The following is a 23,599-nucleotide window of genomic DNA, read 5'->3' on the forward strand; positions in this document are numbered from 1 at the left end:
TGCAGTTGACCCAAGCCAGATTTTTTTTTTTTTTGGGAAGCTGTCAGTTTGCACAAGTTTTCAAGATGGACTTTTCATCCTGATTTGGCAGGGGACATTTTTTTCGACCTCTCCAAAAATGTTTGCAGGACGGGAAAACCGGATCCAGCTATGCTAAGACCCCTGCGGAGATGACAGATGTGCCAGTGTGTGGCGGGGTACTAATTCGTGGCCAATTTCAGGGAGATCTTTCCAGAAAGGTTTGAAGGAGCAATGAATATCGGCAGAATCCAGGCCGGCAGCTAGAGAGAGCAGAGCGTTTGTGCCTCGAATTGCTGGGTGGTGGGTGCAGGGCAGGTTGGAAGATGAGCAAATGCCCAGATCTTCACAAGCTTCAGCTCATTCATTGCAAATGTGGTTCCCCTTGGGGCAGTGCTGGCAGGTCAGGCTCGCGAGGTACGGCAGAGAACAGAGCTAAGCCGGGCTCTCCCGCAGGTCTCACAGGCAGGCCTGCTTGTTTCCTACAGTTGAGCAGGCCGGTAACTGGATCTGCAGGGCCTGCTGGCAGAGGCTACTGGAAAATGAGGGGTGCAGAATGCCCCCTACAGAGGGTCACTAGGCAGGGATGCATCTGACAGGGAGACACGTACAAACAGATTTCACCGAGGATCCCCCCTGCAGCTAAGGAAACGCTTAGATCACCCCCAGTGACAAAGCTGGGACCAGAGTGATTGCAGGGACCCGGTGGCAGTGGGAGGAGACATGCTACGGAAATGGCCACAGCAGTTCTTTGCCCAGTCCAGCCCCTACCCTCTGAGGGGCTCACAACACTTTAAATCACCAACGAATTGAGGCCGCAATGCCCCTTGTGAGGGTGGGGTCACTGTCCACATTTTACAGAAGAAGAAACCGAGGTACAGAAGGGTATGACTTGCCCAGCATCATGGCAAAGCTAGAGAGACTCCCAGGACTCTGTTCTAACCACTGCTCCACTCTCCTTTTGCTTCAGGGCCTGACCAAACCACTGCCACAGCAGTGGTCAAATGCTTCAGCCCAATACACATGTCTACCTCTTGCTGATGCCAATGGGAGCCAAGCCGGGATGAAAAAACCAGCTTGGGCCACTTGGCATGAACGGGTACAGCTCCACTGACGCAGGATGTGTTTGAAGGTGAGATCTCAGGAGGGAGTTAGGAAGATACATTAAGGAACGCATCCCTCAGCCAGCCAGCCACGTCTCTCAGCCAGCCAGCCACTTCCCCCAGAAAGACTATTTTTATCTTCGGCAACACAAACACACCTGAGAACAGTGTGTGTGTGTATGTGAGAGAGAAAAAAGAAAAGGAGTACTTGTGGCACCTTAGAGACTAACAAATTTATTAGAGCATAAGCTTTCGTGAGCTACAGCTCACTTCATCGGATGCATCCGATGAAGTGAGCTGTAGCTCACGAAAGCTTAGGCTCTAATAAATTTGTTAGTCTCTAAGGTGCCACAAGTACTCCTTTTCTTTTTGCGAATACAGACTAACACGGCTGCTACTCTGAAACCTATGTGAGAGAGAGAGAGAGATGGGGTGGGAGGAAAGGGGAGAGAAAAAAATGCATGAATAAAAGTGTAAATCAAGCAGGATGAAACAGACCTGGCCATTTATGTACTGTGTGCCGGGGGGGGGGGCATGATTTCAAGTTAAAATTAGCCCTTCTAAAATAATAATGGTTGCACCTCCCATCACCCCTGGATGTGGGAGCAAGCAGCACGACCTGGCAACATCACCTACACATCCAGCCATGCAATCTATTTGCCCACCCTTCCAAGGAGGACGGAGAAACCAAGGGTAATTCACTCACCTAAAGAGCAGGGGAGGAATTGTTACTTGCCTTAGGCCAGTGGGATTTTGCAGAGCGGGACCAGTGTGTGTGTGGATCAGGCACTTATGAAGCAGACAGCTGGGATAATGCATCTTCTGAAGATTGTGTGTGCGTGAGTGTGAGTGTGAGAGAGAAGGCATGATTTAAATGCAAACTGGGGAGTCAAAAATAAATAGTGCTGACTCTGCATTCTCTGTGTGTGAGCCACAGTCACATCCATACACATCATATGTATCCCTGCACACCCCAGGTAGATCATGTTCACACACACCGACTCGAAAAAGCTATTAAAAATGTAAATCTGCAGAAGAGAAGAATGAGGAGGGTTTTGATAACAGCCTTCAACTACCTGAAGGGGGGTTCCAAAGAGGATGGAGCTCGGCTGTACCCAGTGGTGGCAGATGACAGAACAAGGAGCAATGGTCTCAAGTTGCAGTGCGGGAGGTCTAGGTTGGATATTAGGAAACACTATTTCACTAGGAGGGTGGTGAAGCACTGGAATGGGTCGCCTAGGGAGGTGGTGGAATCTCCATCCTTAGAGGTTTTTAAGGCCTGGCTTGACAAAGCCCTGGCTGGGATGATTTAGTTGGTGTTGGTCCTGCTTTGAGCAGGGGGTTGGACTAGATGACCTCCTGAGGCTCCTTCCAACCAGGCTCTACCAATTTTGCCGCCCCAAGCAGTCGCCGCTGAATTGCCCAAAAGCCGCCATGGCGGGAAGAGCAGCAGGGCTGTGCCGAATTGCCGCCCCATTTTGAATGCCACTCCAAGCACCTGCTTGGAAAGCTGGTGCCTGGAGCCAGCCCTGCTTCCAACCCTGATATTCTTTAATTCTAAGAGCTGGTGACAGCTGATTTCTGAATGAACGACACAATGTACTTTTAACGAACACAAATTACCTCCTACGCCCATTCCCCCTCTCTGAACAACCCCATCCAAGTTCCTTTATGCAGGATCAAATAACACGAGAAGGGACGAAAGGTGCTAAGTTTTAAATAAACAAATTAGCATCCTTGAAGAAAACAATGTGACCGGCTTCTTTATGACAAGGTCATTCTCACCCAGCCAACACCATCTCCGGTCTCCTCACCAGTCCTTTTTTGCCTTTCGATATTCACTAAAGCCATATCAAGGCAGTTATATTTACTGGGACGCAGCTATACACTTAGGGACTCAACAAGGGAGAAGGGGAAATCTAGATGTAATTAGATCTATCGGAACAAGGTCATAGGCTCTTCTCCTCCCTGGTAGAAACAATGGTTTCTAAAGCCAGAATCTTAGCAGCTGTGTCAAGGCACTTTATGAAGGATTGAAGCTGCTTAAACCCAGAGCTAGTTTTGATTTTAAGAGCAGCTACAAGCAGACATTTCATCGTCAAAGTTGGAATCCCCCAAAATACCCTCCTACGCATATAAATGCATTGCTGCTATTTCAAATCTGTACCAAGATTTAAGCTGAGCATCTCAGCAAATAAACACTATCAGCAGTTTCCAGACAAGGTTATTTATTTTTGAACCCATTTCCTTTTGCCATTTCTTTGATCAGAGCTGTTGATCAATACAATACTTACTCCTGGGTTTAAAAGAGTGGTTTAGTTAAACACACACTTATAAATCCCAAATGTGCCAGAGACGATTTGTTTGGTTGGATTGGAAAGGGTTGGGACTTGAGTTAACAAGTGATTTCACTTCATTTGAAACCCCCGTTCTTTTAGAGACCTCCTCATAGACCAACAAAAACCATGGCAACAATAGATAATGAGAGTTTTTAAATCTATAGCCCCCAAGGTCATTTTCCAACACATACATCCGCTCCCAAATCCGGTACAGATTTCTTCCCCTGTTCAAGACGCGTGGGTTTCATCGATATAAATAACCATCCCTCCAATGAGATGCCCATCACCCAACCTATAAAAGATCTATCTGCATAGATTCCAAGCTGCAGGATAGCTGGAATAATCAGGGCAAGTGAGATGACCGGACGCTATTAACACTCATACACAAATAAAAAGACAGACAAAAACTAGAGGCAAGGTTTTTCAGGACAAAATGGCCACACCAAAGGGGGAGGGGGGAAAAAAACCCAAAAAACCTTTCTACATCAACAACTATGTATCCAATTACACTAATTAAAGCATCTTATTTTTACAAAGACATTTGTTTTCCTCCTTACCTGGTCTATACTCCGATCTGCCACAGCCCTCCTTTAAGTATCTGTCTCGCGTGATATTATGAAGGATGCTCTGGCAGGGATACAGGAAGGAAATAGCTCATGGGTACCAGAATGAGCATTAGCATCGCAGCCTTCTACACACACACTGAACATTGGGAGAGTCCATTGTAACAGCCCAGGGAAGGGTGGTGGCAGGACCAGCTGCTATACAAAACAAAACAGAGAAGGAGAAGGGATTTTTTTTTTTAAAGAACCAGGGGAAAAAAAAAAAGAATGCCTCCCCCAGCTGGTTACCCATCCATGTGGGAATCTTCTGCAAGATCAGGTTGCCTCCGTCAGGGACGAGATTTCAGTTTAACCTGCTTCACTGAAATGCACTGAAGGAGGTGAGACTGACTAATGGTGTATTATTAGTCAGTTTCAGCTGATAGCTGCTACTGGACAGCTTTGCTGGGAGGATTGGCAGCAGCAGAAAGATACTTTTTTGTTGTTTTTGTTTTTGCTTGGAGATGCTCGCAGTCATCTATCACAATCCCCCCCCTCCCCCCCGCCCCATCATAACCGCAGAGACACAGCTCGCTGCATTTAAGTGTGAGTTTTCAAACAGGAATCAATGGTTTTGGGGGGGGGAAACCCAAACAAACCCAAATCCTTGATGTTAGCCATTTGAATTTCACATCTCAATACAGCAAAGTTAAACTATCTAGATTCTCTGGCCCCCATTACTGGGGTATTCGAGCGGCTCAGTCTTGGAGTTATTTATCCTCACCACACTCCAGTCAGGTAGGATGGGGAAGTAAGGCACGAAAAGACTAATTGACTTGCCCAAGGTCACTCAGAGAGTCTGTAGTGGAGCAGGGAATTGAAGCCAAGTCTTGTAGATCCTAGGTTGAATCTTAACCGCAGGATTATCCTTCCTCTATGCATGAGCTGCACACAGCCACAGCATAAGGCCTGGCCCACATTAAACATTTTAGATTGACATAGCTACATCACTCTACGGTGCAAAAAAAGTACATCTGAGCGCTGTAGCTATGCCAACCTAACCTCTGGGCTAGATGTGGCCGAGTCATGGAATAATCCTTCCGTTGACCTTGGTGCCACCACTGGGTGAGGGGCAGTTCCTACAGAGATGGAAAAAACCCCTTCAGCTGCTGCAGGATAGTTGACACTATGGGGATCACGGCACCACATCTCTGCTGCTGGAGTTCTCACTGCATAGACAAACCCTGAGTAATGCAGGGTGCACAGTGGGCTTGGAAGATCAACTGCTGTTTGCAACAGTGCGACAACCTTCCAACTTCCAGTGCATTAGTAGGGCTTACCTTTCAATCAGCCACCAAAGTTTCTTCGTTATGGGTGTTTCATTTCCCTTGGAGAGGAGGAAGTGGGTTGGGTTTGGGGTTTTTTTTTGGTTGGTTGGTTTGTTAAGTGGGGGAAAGTTTACAGCAGAGAGTCAAGTGAAATAATATTGTAACAGACCTGTGGTTACAGAGGACTTCACTGTTACTTCCATGATACTGTTCAGGACTTCACAGAAACAGCAAGGATAGAATTCAAATCCTCCTGTGCCAAATGCATAGGGCCTTGCCACTTGAGCTAAAGGAGAATCACCATTATTGTATGCAGTATAGGGCCTATGACACGCAGCTAAGCAGTTCCAATTATGTACAGGGGAGGGCAGTGGTGCAGGCAGTAGCCAGCTCCTTAAATTATCTTATTTGGATCCCAAGCCTCTGCTAACAAAGCATCAGAGGGAGATACACTTTCTTCCAACACTGAACAAGGAACTTTAATAAGTAAAACGGTATCATCCCTGAAGCTCCCGCGTATCTCCTGCTCCGCTCCTGCCTCGAACTTCCCCAGCCCTCTGTCCAGGCTGACTCCTTTGTACAGGCTTAAAAGAAACAATCTTTACTCAAAATCCAAGAGCCATGAACTCAGAGGATCTTTCTAAGCAGTCACACCTTGTTTAGGTAGATTTATAAAACAGTCATCAAGTTTTCTTCAAATACATATATTGTTTGTATTATGGTATCACCCAAAGCATGCCCCTCCCACCCACCCACTCCCCAAGATCGGGGTCTCATTGACATAGAGAAGAGGGGAAGGGGACTTGCCCAAGGTCACCCAGCTGATCAGTGCCAGAGCTGGGACTAGCACCCAGGTCTGCTGAGCCACTGGGCGGTGTCCTACTCAGTGGGTCACATGCCTTTTCCACCAAGATCATCAAACAACAAGCAACAGTTAACAATGAAAACCCCGAGCCAATGGCAGACAAAGGACACTTCTGCCGGCCTCAGTACAAACCTTTGCCAACCAAACTCCAACCAACCTCATCCAAAGGGCTGAGCACGGAGTGGGGCCTTTGAATAGCCATACGCATCGGGCCCAATTTTGCATTGCCCTGGCCTGACACAGTTATTCACCTCTGTGCAAAGTGCAACTGCATCAGAATGGGGATGTATCATATAGACTTTCCAAGAGGTGTTTGTTTATTTATTTAAAGTCCTTATCTGTCCCCCATTATCATGGTATCTGAGCACCTCACAATCTTTGATGAATTTATCTTTGCCACCCCCCTGTGAGTTACAGCTGTGCTATTAGCCCCATTGTAAAGATGGGGGAAACTAAGGCACAGAGCGACTAAGTGAGTTGCCCAAGGTCATACAGGGAGTCTGTGGCAGAGCAGAGAATTGAACCTAGCTCTCCTCGGTCCAGGCTAGCGCCCTAACTTACCTCTCAAAAACCCAGGACAATGAAGAATCTGACCCTGTGACTTGGGCCATTCCAGAGCGGAGGACACCTTGCCACTATCACTCCAGGGCTGATGGCTTATGTACTTTGGCCAGCGGAGACCCGACTCACAAAAACATCTCTATTCTGGACAGCACTAAAGCATGTGCGAGTCCCGTTGAAGCCAGGGGGACTTAAGCATATGCTTAAAGTTCAGCATACACTTAAGTGCTTTCCTGAGTCAGGGCCCCTTCACAGGATACAAAGCCAGGAGAGACATTGCGTCTGTTCCTGCTGCAAATGCCAGCTCAGCTAGTGCCCTCAGTAGAGAGGCCAAGGAGAATCAGCCACACAGCGACCAGACTCCCCTCTGGTGCCTGCAGTTCGGGGCGGGGTGGGGGGGGGTGAGAAGGCACACATGGGGCAGTGCAAGAGGAAGCTGCAGTGCAGCTAGGCATAAGCTGCAGGGAAAGGCAGGCCCATCAGCCCCCACAGAGGAGGAGTGTGACATCATCCAGGATCTAAGCAGGCTGCGAAATCCACCCCGAAAAAAAAGGGCCTTGGTTCTCATGCAGGGCTGAAGCCAGAGACTGACTTCCTGTTGCACTGAACGATCTTCCTGGGAGCCCAGGGAAATGGGGCAGGTGAAACTGCCCAGCAAGGTCAGTTCACCACAGCAGGTAAATATCCCAGCGCCTCTGCCCGGCCACTCACATCCATCCTGCTCAGACTGCAGCATCAAGGCCAGTTTGGAGGACTCCTGAACACATGGCTGCAGTCTCAGCAGGTCAGCTCTGCAGCGCCTGGCGAATGATTGACAGTCCGACAACTGCCTTTGCAGAGACTCTGCTGCCCGTCAGTGTGACAGCCGTGCAGGTGACATGGCCTCTGATGAAGCATAATTGTGCAAGCAGGTGGGAAGAGATAGGGTAGATGGCTGGTGCAATGGCTTCCCCAGCCCTGGGTTCAAATCCCAACTTTGACCACAAGTGAAATGGGTTTGAGATGTCTCAGCTTAAGGCCGCATCAAGATCGGAACCTTTTCTCTGGTATAACCTATGGTTTGAATTTAAACGGACATTGTTACACTGGTATTAACCCACTTGCCCATGTGGGCACACTTAATCCAGTACCAGAGGTCCAGCGGATGTCACCAGGGAAGGGCTGTATAATCTGTCTATCGGTATAACTAGGTAACATAGATCAGCCCTTGTCCTTAGGAGAGATTCACCCACAGCACAAAAATGTCCATATGACTTAGCACTGTGCCTCAGTACCTAGACACCATTCGTGCTATACAGCTTGGGGCTTATTTTTGCAGAAGATGGTTGACTTTCATGAGCACTTTCTATAGGCTTCTGTCAGACCATTGATTCAGGGCATCAAGCAAGCCTGCCAGATTTAAGGCAGCAACTTGGCAGATAACTTGTTGATAGAAGAGCTCGATAACGGAATGGAAAGCTGCAGCGAGATCTCGAACACGCCGATGACATGGTCTTGTTGGCTCACTTTGGTGGGTCGCTGCAGCCAATGGCAGACCTGGTCAGGCAAGAAACAGCATGCATCAGTCTGGTTATTAATCAGGTAAAAATAAGTCCCTGACCTTTACCATGGGACAACCTCCAGCTCTAGAGTATAAATAGCTCAGCATTAACCTGTCCAGATGGGACATGGAGCGGGTGACAACAGTCAAATACCTGGGCAATGTCATAGAGTGGGAGAGGATGCACAAAGGATGCGGATGTTCATATAGCACCAGTTGCTGCCCCGTTCTGGGCTATTCATCAGCCTTTGTGGGGACGCCGTGACATCAGGTTTGCTAGGAAGCTGTGGATCTACAGAACCACAGTTATAGCCACTCGATTGCACGGCACTGAAACGTGGGTTCAGAGCAAGGCTGAAGAACACCAGGTGGCTGTTTTCGATTCTTACCGACTTCGTCAGCTGCTCCACATTCAGTGGCAGGACAAGATCTGCAACAAGAACATCCAAAGCTGAACTCAGCAGCCGCCGCTGTAGTTCAGTTTCGGCAGCTTTCTCAGTATTATCAGGATGGAAGACCAAACACGTTACAAAGCATGTGCGCCCAGGAATGCTGCTACGCAGATGGAGATCACAGGGACACTAAAAGCTTTGGAAGCATGATAAGATTGCCAGTGATGGACATATATTGAACATCCAGTCAGATCACCTGAAGGACCTAGCTGGAGATCGATCCGGATGGTGTTTGATCTGCAAGAAGGCTACTTCCCTTTGCAATTTGTCTCGATGATGATGATACTTATATTAGAAAGTTTTCCAAATTACACGAAGCTAGTTATAGAGGATAGTTATACTGGTGTAACCTTGACAGAAACACTGTCTTCAGTTTAACTTAAACCCCTCCCCAAATATAAACTAAACCGAAAAAAGCCACTCTTACTGGCCCACACACAGATTTTGCACCGATGTAAATGTAGGGATATAATTTTTAGCAGTGCAGCCTCTAGTGTGGATGCAGTTACACTGATACAAAGGTGCCTTATACCAGTGTACCTTATTCCCCTTCCATATGGGGGATAACCTATACCAATATAACTGAATTCCACATTAAGGGATTTTGCTGCTTCAACTATACTGGTGTAGCTAAGCATTACAACTTCCATGCATGGGCAAAGCTTTATACCACAATAAGAGTGTCCACACGGGGGTTATACTGGTGTCACAATCACTTCGTTTCTTCATGCCTTTTTCTGGTTATACAGGGTCAAAGGTGCCCACAATTCTTTGCCACTCCTTCCAGTCCATGGCACAGGTTCATAGGCCATGGAGTTCCAGTCCTTTTCAGACTTCTACTGACAGATTCTTTCCATCAGATCCTCGGTCTTTCATGTCCTTTCTCTCTGTCCTCTTCCTCCCGTGTTTTCTTTGCTGGCCGTTCTCATCACACATCCAGTCTATCTCAAACCTGTGCTCTCCAGCCCCAAGTTCATCTTCCCTTGAATTTCTGCCATGGGCTCTGTTTACCTTCTGCTTGCCTGCCATTCATACTATCTGTATCTTTCTTTCTTCCAGCTCTATAAGACCAGCCGCTCCCAAATCATGGAGCGGGCAGGGACAAACACATGTGGCACCCACAAACTCCCATTTTAGGGGATACTGAAAAAGCCTTCCTGTGCAGACAAGACCTTAGACTGAAGAGGTAAGGCAAAGGGACCAGTATCTTTTCTCCTCCTCTTCCACCAGAGAGGTTCACAGCAACGTGAGGAAAAGGCCAAATTCTCAGGCTGCAGGAAACCACAGTGCATAAGAACATAAGAATGGCCATAGCGGGTCAAACCAAAGGTCCATCCAGCCCAGCATCCTGTCTACTGACAGTGGCCAATGCCAGGTGCCCCAGAGGAAGTGAACCTAACAGGTAATGATCAAGTGATCAAGATGGATCTGCCATCCATACCCACCCTCTGACAAACAGAAGCTAGGGACACCATTCCTTGCCCATCCCGGCTAATAGCCATTAATGGACTTAGCCTCCATGAATTTATCCAGTTCTCTTTTAAACCCTGTTATAGTCCTAGCCTTCACAACCTCCTCAGGCAAGGAGTTCCACAGGTTGAATGTGCGCTGAGTGAAGAAGAACTTCCTTTTATTGTTTTAAACCTGCTACCCATTAATTTCATTTGGTGGCCCCTAGTTCTTATATTATGGGAACAAGTAAATAACTTCTCCTTATTCACTTTCTCCACACCACTCACGATTTTATATACCTCTATCATATCCCTCCTTAGTCTCCTCTTTTCCAAGCTGAAAAGTCCTAGTCTATTTAATCTCTCCTCATATGGGACCTGTTCCAAACCCCTAATCATTTTAGTTGCCCTTTTCTGAACCTTTTCTAATGCCAGTCTATCTTTTTTGAGATGAGGGGACCACATCTGTATGCAGTATTCAAGATGTGGGCATACCATGGATTTATATAAGGGCAATAAGATATTCTCTGTCTTATTCTCTATCCCTTTTTTAATGATTCCTAACATCCCGGTTGCTTTTTTGACTTCCGCTGCACACTGCGTGGACATCTTCAGAGAACTATCCACAATGACTCCAAGATCTTTCTCCTGATTAGTTGTAGCTAAATTAGCCCCCATCATATTGTATGTATAGTTGGGGTTATTTTTTCCAATGCATTACTTTACATTTATCCACATTAAATTTCATTTGCCATTTTGTTGCCCAATCACTTAGTTTTGTGAGACCTTTCTGAAGTTCTTCACAGTCTGCTTTGGTCTTGACTATCTTGAGCAGTTTAGTATCATCTGCAAACTTTGCCACCTCACTGTTTGCCCCTTTCTCCAGATCATTTATGAACAAGTTGAATAGGAACGGTCCTAGGACTGACCCTTGGGGAACATCACTAGTTACCCCTCTTCATTCTGAAAATTTACCATTTATTCCTACCCTTTGTTCCCTGTCTTTTAACCCGTTCTCAATCCATGAAAGGATCTTCCCTCTTATCCCATGACAACTTAATTTACATAAGAGCCTTTGGTGAGGGACCTTATCAAAGGCTTTCTGGAAATCTAAGTACACTATGTCCATTGGATCCCCCTTGTCCACATGTTTGTTGACCCCCTCAAAGAACTCTAATAGATTAGTACGACACCATCTCCCTTTACAAAAACCATGCTGACTTTTGCGCAACAATTTATGTTCTTCTATGTGTCTGACAATTTTATTCTTTACTACTGTTTCAACTAATTTGCCCAGTACTGACGGTAGACTTACTTGTCTGTAATTGCCAGGATCACCTCTAGAGCCCTTCTAGAACAACTTCACTTCCACCCAAGGATCTCCAGACACTGGGTAAACATTCAGAAAGCTTCCCAGCCGGTAGAGGAGTATTATCACCATCTTACAGATGAGGAAACAGAGGCAAGGGAGTCACAATTGAGGTGAGTCATCAGAGCTGGCTCATGGCCCAGGACTAGAATAGCAGGGGGTGCTGCAGGTTGGATTTCAAGGGCATCAGCATGTGGAGGGAGCGGTGGGGGGAAGAACCCCTGGACTTGAATAGCAGGGGAGCTGTGGATTGGTACTGAGGCATCGGCGGAGAAGAATTGTGAGTCAGGATTAGAGGGAAATGGCAGCGCTGTGTAGGGGCCCAGGGATAGCGTGGGGGGGCATCTATGGGTCATGATCAAGGAGCTACAGCAGAATCAGTCTGGGGGAAAGGTTAGAACTGTCAAGTCATTTAGCCCTGAAGTGTAGGAACTTACATAAAAACAAAGTTCTACAACGCCTAACGGGCGCAGAAAGATTTCCATTCAATTTAAACCTCATGGAATGAAAAACAGGGGAGCTGGTTTCTTCTTAATTAACTTTTCCTCCTGGGTGCCAGAAACACTCAACTCTCCTTAAAGGAGGATTAGGCACAAGGGTGAAATGTATGGGAGAAATAAAAAGAAATCACTCCACACTGGTCTGTTAATGCAAACAGTAAAACTCCCATCAGACTCACTGAGAGCAGAGTCTGGCCAGCGCTGAGCGATGCTGTAAATCCCACTTTAGGGATTAATCAATAACAGACTCCTAGAAAGGGAAGGTTGGAAGGGACCTCACCTCGTTTATCCCCCCCGTGCTGAGGCAGGACTCCATAGCTCTTTTCAGCCGTAGATATCAAAGCACTTTTACAAAAGAGGTTGGCTTCATTATCCCCATTTTACAGATGGGGAAACTGAGGCACAGATTGGGGCTGTGACTTGCCCATTGTCACCCAGCAGGCCAGTGACAGAGCCAAGGATAGAACCCAGCTTTCCTGCACCCCAGTCCTGTGCACTAGCTACTGGGCCAAAGTAAAATACCCAAACAAAACCTGTGGAGCTCTTTGGTACCTTGGGCAAGTGCCTTCATGGGGAGAATATACCAGGTACTACAGGGCCCCTTAATCTAGCGGGGAAAGGCAGAACAAGAAGCAATGGCTGGAAGCTGAAGCCAGACCAATGGAAATTAGGAAAAAGGTGTCAATTTTTAACAGGGAAGGTGACTAATCAGTGGAACAAACCGCCAAGGGAAGTGGTGGATTTTCCATCTCTTGAAGTCTTCAGATCCAGACTGCATTCTTCTCTGGACGACACTTTAGCCAGACACAGGTTATTAGGCTGAATACTAATAGAGGGGTAACCAGGGGAAATTCTGTGACCTGTGTCAGGGCTGGTCTTAAAAATCTATCCCTATATTACGTCTATCAGTCAAGCCACCAGATGAACTTTCACACTAGGCTCCACTGCCCTTTGCTGTTACGCCCCATGCCTTTGTCCGTACATCTGTCCTGCCAGCACCTCAGAGCAGGCACCTTTCCCGCCTCACATGTGTCACAGCGATTGATAGACAGAGTCTCTGCCCAGGTCAAACACCGCGCAGAGCATTAAACCAAATGGTGACAAGTCCATTCGGTTCACAGGGCTCTGAATCTGACCTCACTTACGCAGGGCGGGATAAAGGGACATCTCCACAACTGTCCATTGAATCGGGGGGAAGCTGGTTTAAGTGAGGGGAGAGCCAGACCGCGGCAGGTAGGAAGAGGCTGATCTACACCCCTATACTGCAGCCCTGAGTGGTTTCTGGTGGCTTCCCAACCCAGAGAACACTGAGCGCCACTAGTGTTTGTTCTGCCATCGGTATCTGAAATAGCAGCAGCAGGGAAGAGGCCGTGAGGAAAGGCCCACACCCAGGAAACGGATGTTGGTATAAAGAGATTCTCTCCCTTCAAGTCAGTTCCATTCTATCCCTGACAGGTCGAGTGGTCCGACCCACGGATGGGGAGCCAGGAATGCTGGGTTCTGTTCCTGACCGAAAGGGCATGTGGTCGAGTGGTTTGATCCACGATGGGGAATTCAGGATGCCTGGGTTCTATTGCTAGCACTGTCAGAAACCCTCCTTCCCACGCAGCCACCTCCTTACCTGCTCCCTGCGCCCATTCACGGAGAGGCGGCCCACGCCCAGTGGTGCCAGACAACAAAACAATCCGCTTTGCCACCAGTTACGCTGGTGAAATGGGCTCTAAGTGAGGGGGGAAGGAACACTCTGACCAGAGCCAGCTAGTCACGCCTACAGCTTCCCCGCTCCTGAGCTCCACGTTCACAAATCAAGCGAAGACACAGCAAGTCGGCACTCCCGCAGCCCACTTTTAAGATGCAGTTAAGCAGCGGAGAAGGCTATTAAATATGGAATCATTGCCCCAGCTCGCACCAGATGTCGTTTATTACCCATCCTGGGATTCCCCTAAGAAGCTTTTATCATCAGAAACTGAAGCAGCATTGTATTGCTCTTCTATCCATTATTATTTATGGCTGTGTAAATACCACGCCGCCGCATTCAGCGGTCTTGCTGGAGATTAAACAAGGATCTCAGACCATCCGTATATATCTGTGTCCATTCATGGATGTGCAGATGTTGGAATGGGACTCAAGAGGTTTATTAAAGGTTGTGTAACCTAGGAGCCTCAGTCAAGGATCAGGTGCCAATTATGCCGGGTGCTGTACATTTTTATGACTATTAGGAGCATTACAGTAGCACCTACAAGTCTGTCTTGGCTCAAGATCCCATGGTGCTAGGTGCTGTACAAAGAAATGGTCCCTGCCCCAATGAGCAAGCACTCTAAGGAGATCCGGGTTTAATTCCTGGCTCTGCCACAGACCTGCAATGTGGCCTGGGGAAAGTCACTTAGTCCAAGGTTTCAATAAGTGACTGGCCATTTGGGAGAATCTAATACCAGATGCTTTAAAGGAGCCCTGAGGTCCAGATGCTGGGTCCTCACCACTTCCTGAGCATCAGACCCTTTGAAGGCACCTCACACGGGGCACCCAGGAGATCACTCTGGAACATCTTGGCCTCTCCTGGGCTCCCCATCTGTAAAACAGGGATAATAAATCTGCTACTTAGATTTCAAGGGCCGGCTTTTTCCAAAGGTGCCAGTGGAAATCAATGGGAGTTAGGAGGCGTCTAAATAGTGTTAAGCTCTGGGGCAGGGACTGTCTCTAGGCAGCACAGTGAGGCCTTGATCTCTCTTGGGGCTACCAGAATATACATAGTAATGAAAGTGGGATTAAGGGGGAGGAGGGACAGACAGCCCTGAAGGTCTCTGGGGATTCTGAGATCAGGACCAGGCAGAGCAGCAAGGGGGCTGGCTCCCTACACAGGCTCACTGGGTCAGCCTGCCTCAACCCTGCCCTTGCGGGGATGGGAGGGGATTTCAATCCTTGGCTGACACCTTTGTGGGAAGCCTCAGCAGAGAGCCTCTCCATTAGTTACCAATTGTTCAGTGGCCACCGGGGACCAAATTGAGACAGACACACACATGCACAAACTCATCTCACACAGGAATTTATTTCCATTGCAGAGAAGAGTTGGGGGGTGGAGGCAGGAGAGGAAAAAACCATTTCAGCCAGGATACGTTTGAAAAGAATCATTTTCCACCCATTTTGCCAAGTCTGTTGCTAGCCTTAACAACCACCTCCCTGAGTGGCAGGCTGTGAAATTAAATCCAACTGTACAGTAAATGGCACCAAATTACAGGCTATAATTGTCCTACTGCCTGGGCCTTCAGAGCTTTCATTGTATGGCATTTCGGCTTCTCAGAACTGAAGAATACAAACAGAGGAAGCAGATGCATTGATGGGCCTCCATTCAGCAGCCACGGCTAGGAGGAACACGGCTGTTACGGGGGACTGCAGGACTGGTAAAGCACCTGCATTGCAAAGGGATATTAGATATAAGAGATAGTAAAGATTAGGGCCGCACAGACCTGATACAGTGAATTATCAAAGATGCCGGGGGGGGGGGAAATGGGAGAGGATCCATTCCTGGGCTAAGTGACTTTCTCCGGGCCACGCAGCAGGTCTGTGGCAGAGCCAGGAATTGAACCCAGATCTCCTTAGAGTGCTTGCTCATTGGGGCAGGGACCATCTCTAATGGGACATGGAGACTTTCTAGGCTGCAGATCTAGCCCATGTTTATTGTGACTGAAGTTTATCTCTGGTTCCTGGCTGATGGGCAGTCAGTTGCTGGGATCAAGCTAGCGTATGAGGAGATCCCTCTCTTCCGGGCTCTGGAGCAGATATAAATCAGGAAAGATGCATCGTCAGAGAGCGCTGCCTTTGGAAGAAAAGACCATCACGCCGGCAGAGATGTGCTGCAGATTGAATTAAAGGGTGGCCAGCTGAGAACTGATACAGGGAAATGTACCATCGAGTCATGGATTCTAAAGCTAGATGGGATCATCTAGTCTGACCTCCGCAGGCCAGAGAATTTCACCCAGCTACCCCTGCATGGAACCCAATCACTCATTTTTTGACTCAAGCGTCACTTCCAGAAAGGCAGCCAGACTGGATCTGAAGCTCTCGAGAGATGGAGAATCTACCGCCTCCTTTGGCAGTTTGATCCAATGGTTAAAGATTTGTGCCTTATTCCTAATTTGAATTTGTCTGGCTTTAACTTTCAGCCCTTGGTTCTTATTCTGCCTTTTTCTGATAGATTATATTAGGGAGCCCTTTGGTCCCTAGTATATTCTCCCTGGAGGATAGTTAATTATAATCGGTGCAACCCCTGGGGTGGACATGGTTACACCAGTATAGCTTATTCCCCTTTCCCGACAGCAATGAGCTTTACAGGCATAAGCACCTACCGCTGTATCTGCATCCCCAGGCTGGGTAGGGAATCGTACTGCGTTAACTATACCAGTCCAGTTAAAATAATACAACGTGTTTGTGTACACACAGCCGTTAATGACACACAACCAAAGCACAGAGGAGAAAAGGCAAGCCGTATAATCACAGTCCCAATGATCAGTGGTAGATACTCTCTTTCAAAACCCACGCATAGATAGAGTCACACTCACCAAGTATCTCTGCTCCATCTCAGCTCAGTGCCTATAAACCAGTGGCTCTGGAGGCCGGGCCATTAGACCGTGAGCTAGCTCAGGTGTAATTTGATAGCTAGCTCTTCAATGGACACATCTGGTGCTGGATGCAGGTGTATAATTACTTCCCCCCCCCCATAGCTCTGCTCTGTTCCTTAAAGGGTGTATGACTGTGAATAGGTTCCTGTTGTCGTCCCTGTATTGCAGGGGGGAAACTGAGGCAGAGAGAGGTGGCGGTTTAGCCCTGTCACACAGTGAGTCAGTGGCAAGGCCAGAAATAGAGGCAGTCAAGAGTCCTGACTCCCAGTCCCCTCCTCTAACCTTTTAAGCAGCTGTTTTCCTATAGGTCTAGCAAGGCAGCTGCAAAGGGCATCTTACAATCCTACCAGTGAGGGATGAAAAATAACCAGGCTGAAGTCTGGTCAGCAGCAATTGCAGAACGTGGTCCCCAGAGAGAGGGCAGAGCAGATATTAAGGTGACATGACATGCGATTATAGCCAAAAGGCTGACTGCGCTGGGTTTGTGGAACAGCCCGCGATGGCATCACAACCCACAGCAACACAAACACCACACTCTTGCGGTCAAGAACTTCATGGTGTCAGGTCAGCCCAGCCACTCAGTAGGCAGTGTGGGTGAGAGGGTAGTGCACAAGAGGGGGACTCAGGAGAGTTGGGTTCTATTCCTGGCTGTGCCACAGGCCTGCTGGCTGACCTTGGGCAAGTCACTTCACTGCTTTGTGTCTCAGTTTCCCCATCTGCACACTGGGGATAATGATACTGACCTCCTTTGTAAAGTGCTTTGAGATCTATGGATGTGCAGTGCTAGATAAGAGCTGGGGATATGTTATAAGAAGTATTTCTAAGGTACAGCGTATCCAAGGCTAGACTTTTCAATGGATCCTAAGTATCAAGGTGCCCAACTCCCATTGGCATTCACTGGGAGTTGAGTGCCTAATTCCCTTAACAATAGTCTCTAGTTCTTTTCATCAGCGGCTCTCAAAGACCTGTACAAAGGAGGTCGGTAACATCACCCCCATTTTCCAGCTGGAGAAACTGAGGCAGGCAGCATGGCAGTGGCTTGCCCAAGGTTACCCAGCAGACCAGTGGCAGAGCCCAGAATAGAACCCAGGTCTCCTGAGCCCAGGCCAGCATTCTAGCCACTAGGCCCCACTGAGTGAACCACACCATTGCAAAGTACACCCACAGTCCTGCTAAGGACGGGGCCAAGGGCTCCCACAGGAGCAGAGGGGCTCATCATATGCAGGGTCTGATCCTTCTCCCCTGCCACAAGTGGGTGCAGCCAGATGTTTAGCCCCAGGTGCACTCGATCAAGGCTGCTCCAACCATCGCTCCTGCGAGAGGAGCCAGCAGGAAGGTAGCAGTGTTGGGCTGACGCCTTGGCCTCGCTCCTACAAGGCATTTAGGTGCCTAACTCCCATTGAGTTTTAGGAGTTGGGCACCCAAATGTCTATGAGGAGCCAGGCCCTTGTTTCCCACCTGTGGATTTTTATTTTGGGCAGTGACACCTAGTGGTCAGAGGGGCAGGGTTTTAGTGATTTCTGTTGAGGTTGAGTTCAGTATCCAGCGAGGCAAACGAACTGACGCCCCCCCACCCCACAGGAGCACAGCAGGCTGTGGCCCGGAGAGACCTCAGAGCCAGGCCCGCAGCTACAGTTACACCCGCGCTGCTGCAACCCTGGATAAACTTGCCCTGCCCTGGGCCTCGCATGCTGGGCTCCGACAGGAAGGGTTTTATAGCATTTGTTTTTGCTTCCAAACTATTAGGGCCGCAACAGTGATTCTGTCAGGACGGCCCCATTCCTCCTAACCCGAAACATTCCCAGGGCTGCCACCACCAATCCCTGAGTCACAGCTCCCCAGCTGCTCTAGCGGGTCAGTGCACTAGCCAGCTGGCCTAGTGGTCAGGCAGTTCTCATCCATCTGCTCATTCTGAAGATGGTCCCACCTCAGTCCCTCCTGGGCGTCCCTTCTTCTCCCCAGGGGTCTGGCATGACAGAGGGGAACGGGAGCAGGGGAAAAGGGACCCAGGCCCTCCCACTCCATGGGGTCCCAACCCAGGGCTCTAAAGGGATGTTGCAGTGTCTGGTCCCCTTCCTTGGTCCACCCTAGTTTAAACAGCCTCCTGGGTTGCTTCCTACCGGGTTGTGGTTCCTCCAGTTGGGGGCATGCTTAGACTACTGGGGGGAGAGGGAGACATCCCATTCTTCAGGTCCTCTTGGGGGTCTCACAAAGGTGTGTGCAGGTGGGGGGGGGGGATATGGATTGCCGCTTTTGACCTGCTCTTCCCACAGCTCCTAGTGCCCTTTCAAAAGGTCCCTCCACCTGGAGTACGTCCTGCAGCTGCTGAGGGGTGGGGCCTCCCTAGCCCAGGAGTGCCCTATGTCTTGCTCAGGTTAGTGTGGAGTCTGTCAGCCCCCACAACGTCTAAGAGAATTTCCCAGCTTGTCCCTTTGGCTGTATCCCTACCCCTCTGCATCCTTCCACTGGCTACCCCTGCTGCACTGCATCAGACACAAACTTCTGGTCTTCCTCTGCAAGGCCCTTCACAGCCACTCCCCTAATCGTCTCTCATTCACTATGGAAAGGTCAAGTCCTGCCTGTGAGCAGACCGAGAGGCAGCCTCCACCACCTCCTTGTTACGCTTCCAAACGAGCACCTCCAGACTTTCTCCCACTGCCTTTAAACACCCACAAAGCTACCTCATTAGCCTCCTTCAAATCCCACCTTACAACTTCCCCTGTGCCTACAAAAAACTGCACAGCAACCAGGCAGCTGGTGTGCTGACCCCCCTGCCTGGCATCTTGGTCAATATAATCTCCTCCTTTTCTTGTACTTCCCCAACTGTCTGTAACCAGCTGTTGTCTCTTCTCTTATACCTTGTAAGCTCTCTGGGGCAGGGACTATCCTGAATGCATTTATGCAGCGCCTAGTACCAGGGGGCCTGAGCCACTGCAGCACAGATAATAAATAACTCCTTGCAAGGGCAGACGCTGTTATGGGGAAGCCAGCTGGACTGTCTTCTGCTTTGCGCATCAGCAAAGCCATCAGCTTCCAACTGCAGAATATTCACACCTCAGGAGAGGTGAGGCGCAGAACCAGCGGGTGGCTTTCCAGAGGAGCAGGCTGCGGTGTTAGCAATTAGGAAAATTTTTCATGTCTGAAAGGGAGCAACGGGGATTCGGAGAGAATCCACCCTGCTGTAAACTCCAGCTCACTTTTCTGGCTCTAATTGGATCCTAAAGGGGAGGTCAACTTTTTAATAAAACTAATGCTTCCATCTGGATTTTTTACAGTGTTATTTGTGTACTAATTAACTCCTAAGAGCTATAAACTCCTATAAACAAACCAGCTTAAAAATAAACAATCAAGAAACCAGAGAATTTTATCTTGCACTGTCAACACTACAACCAGCATCTGTACTTCATGCAGGTCTCCCCCACAACAGGCAGGAGAGAATTATTTTTATCTACAGGGAAATATGATTATAAACCCACAAAAACTGGCAGGAGAACCTGGAAGTACTTGGAGACTTCTTTTTTTTGGAACTAACTAGATTTCAAGCTAAGAGGTGCTATCTTTTATTGGATCAATTTCTGTTGGAAAGAGAGACACTTTCAAGCTCCTACAGAGCCCTTCTCCGAGTCTGGGGTTTCAAGATGACAGCGGCCCTTCAAAGTATCTGGTGAATCAAGGGCCATATCTCTTCCCCGTCTTCAAATGGAGACTTAAGCCTTTCTTCAGTCAGTCTCCACCCTCACGCCTTTCTAGCTGTCAAGGGAGGTGTGAAACTTTCCACACAGCACCTCTGCTTTTATACCCTTCCCAATTAACAGCTTCACTTGTGCGATCACATTGAATTTGTTAGAGGAGCTGGAAAGATTCTAAAGATACAGCTATGCCAGGTTTGTCTAACCAGGCAGTCATCCATATTTGGAATCGGGAAGGAATTTTCCTCCTGGGCAGATTGGAAAAGGCCCTGGAGGTTTTTCGCCTTCCTCTGTAGCATGGGGCACGGGTCACTTGCTGGAGGATTCTCTGCTCCTTGAAGTGTTTAAACCACGATTTGAGGACTTCAATAGCTCAGACATAGGTGAGAGGTTTTTCCGCAGGAGTGTGTGGGTGAGATTCTGTGGCCTGCATTGTGCAGGAGGTCAGACTAGATGATCATAATGGTCCCTTCTGACCTTAATATCTATGACTCCAAACAGGGCACAGACCCCACCCGCATCTTCAGGACAGACCTTCTAATTCCTAGCTGGAGACTGGGGAGAGGGGATCATTGCCAAAAAGATCTCTCAAAGGAGATGAGATTTAGGGTCAGATGGCGACACAGCTCTGGGATTGTGAGAGCCAGATTATATTCCTCGCTCTGCCCCTGACTGATTGGGACCTCAGGGAAATCACTTCATAGTTTCGTAGATCTTAAGGCCAGAATGGACCATTAGATCATTTAGTTTGACCTCCTACAGAATAAGGCTGTTAAATTTCACCCCTTTATCAAGCCCAGGCATCACTTCCAGAAAGGCCTCCAGGCTGGAGCTGAAGATGTCAAGAGACAAGGAAGCCACATCTTCCCTTGGCAGATCGTTCTATTGGTAAATTGCCCTCCCTGGTGCCTTGTTCCTACTTGGAATTTGTCCGGTTGCAGCCCTTGGTTCTCATTCTGACTTTCTCCAGTAGCTGGGGGAGTCTTTTAGTCTCCAGCAGGTACTGATACACTGAAATCAAGGCACCATTCATTCTTCTTTTAAATCAGCTAAACCATGCCAGCTCTAGGTTTCTCACTGTACGGTGTTTTCTGCAGCCCTGGAATTATTTTTGGAGCCTTTTCTGCCCCCCTTCTCCAACATCTTTTTTTAAAATTTGGACACCAGAACGGGAGGCAGTATTCCAGTATCCATCTCACCACTGCCATATACGGGGTGAAATCACCTCCCTACCCCAATTCCCATGTATACACCCAAGGATTGCATTAGCCCATTATGCCATAGCCTGGCACTGAGAGCTCCTGGTAAGTTTCTTCTCCACTAGGACCTCTTGATCCTTCTCACCCTCTAGCTAGTCCACTTACATTGTAAGCTCTTTGAGGCAGGGCCTCACTATGTCTCTCACTATGCGTCAGTGCAGGGCCCAGCACATGCAGCCTTGATCTTGGTTTGGGGCCTCCCCAATCATACAAGCAATAATAAATCCATCCAAGATAAATGTCCCTCTGATCCCTGGTTTACAAAGTCTAATGGAAACAGGGTTAAAAAGAAAAGATAGGAACAGCACCTGCCACGTTTGCAAAGCAGACATCAGGCAGGGGATCTGGAAAGTGAAATCGATCGGACACAAGACCATAAACAAGAGGGAAGCTGATTAGTCTATTTCCACTGCGCAAGCTGAGTGAAGTACAAAATGACAACAGCACAAAGTAAATTAGAGTTCTAATGTCCTAGATGACAGACCCAGCTGAGTGAAGCAAATCAGAGAAAATTTAGAAGACCAATCAATAAACCCACTTGCTTTTATGCCAGTGAGGCCATTATCATCAGGCAAGAGCTCTTATCTTAGTGAGATGCTGGCTGCTAGGACACAAGACATGCACTGTGCAGGGAGGAGTGCGAAGCGTGTCCCTGGGTATGTTCTGGATTGAAGCACATGCTTAGCTGGGCTTTGAGATTAGAGACTGGAAGCCAATGAAGTAGCAGCAGTGCTGGGGTCTCAGTAGCTGAGAATGCCAAAGTGCTCTGCTAAATGGAGCTCTCAGACCCCCTAACACCACAAATTCACATAACACATTCCAGCTAGCCGAGTGCATTACCTAGGGTACAAAGTGTCCACCCCATGAACTGATGGAGAATCGTTCCCTGAAGCATATAGGCTCAGGTACTCTGTTCACTCTAGATTGGAGCACGGTCAGAATCTTAACCTTCAGCCTAAGGTTCCATGGCTGGTTACAACGAGAGTTGATCAAAAAATGTAGAAGGAACAGCTTTCCTTTAAGACAAAACTCTGGTGTTTTTCCAATGTTTCAGGAGAACATACTGATTTCAACAAAGTTTTTTGATGGGAAAAACTGAGTGGGTTTTTTTGGACAGTGTTTCGATTAATTTTGGTTAGAGTTTTCTACTGTATTAACTTTATCTAGATCTGTCTCATTTAACATTATACTGAAATATTTTAATATAAAAGTAAGAAAACAACATTTCCACCCTAGCAAGACATTTGATGGGACCGAATCAAAATTTCTTGAAATTTTCATTTCATGAGAAATTTTGGCTTTTCGTTCCCAATTGGAATGATTTTTTGTTTCAAAATGTCAGAACTCCTCATGGAATGGAAATTCCAGTTCCCAACCAGCTCTTGTTACCACCCTTTCTATCACCCTAAATAATTCCTCTCCTTCTTTGCCTTCGCTTAACCAAGCTGGACTCATTTAAGTGAGAAGAAATGCAACCCCACGCTCTGGGTGTCCCTAAACCTCCAACTGCCAGAGGCTGGGACTGGAGGACAGGGGATGGATCAGTCGATAAATTGCCCTGTTCTGTTCACTCCCTCTGAAGCATCTGGCACTAGCCACTGTCCAAAGACAGGATACTGGGTTAGATAGACCATTGTTGTCAGCCAGCGTGGCCGTTCTTATGTTCTTAAGGAAGAGGCAGTGGGCTGGCTGGTTAGGAGGTATGTTCGTAGAGCTGTACGTGGTAGCCTAATACTGGCATAGCTTTGAGACATCTTGGCCAAGAAGCACAGAGGATGCCTGCAGGCATGGCTGCATTATGCCAGTGCTGCCAGCCCTTTACCTTCACTATCAACAGCCCCCCGAAGGAACAACGATGCAGAAACATGATTCTAGCATGTAAACAAACGTGCATAAGGATCCAATGATACACGCTGCCGGGATCCAAAAAACACCAGACCCTATGGACTCCTCGAGATGTGGTGCAG

The 23,599-nt window shown here is 48.1% G+C and overlaps 1 protein-coding gene across 1 annotated transcript in view; it reads right to left on the reverse strand.

Annotated features, from left to right (window-relative positions):
- Window positions 1-4,213, reverse strand: part of SV2A (synaptic vesicle glycoprotein 2A) — a 55,600-nt gene extending 51,387 nt beyond the window's left edge. The window contains exon 1 of the mRNA XM_038382955.2: window positions 4,018-4,213. The gene's annotated coding sequence lies outside the window, so the exon portion shown is untranslated. The remainder of the gene's footprint in view (window positions 1-4,017) is intronic.
- Window positions 4,214-23,599: the final 19,386 nt, after the last annotated feature.

The sequence above is a fragment of the Dermochelys coriacea genome, chromosome 24 (assembly GCF_009764565.3).
Source record: "Dermochelys coriacea isolate rDerCor1 chromosome 24, rDerCor1.pri.v4, whole genome shotgun sequence".
Lineage (NCBI taxonomy): Eukaryota > Metazoa > Chordata > Testudines > Dermochelyidae > Dermochelys > Dermochelys coriacea.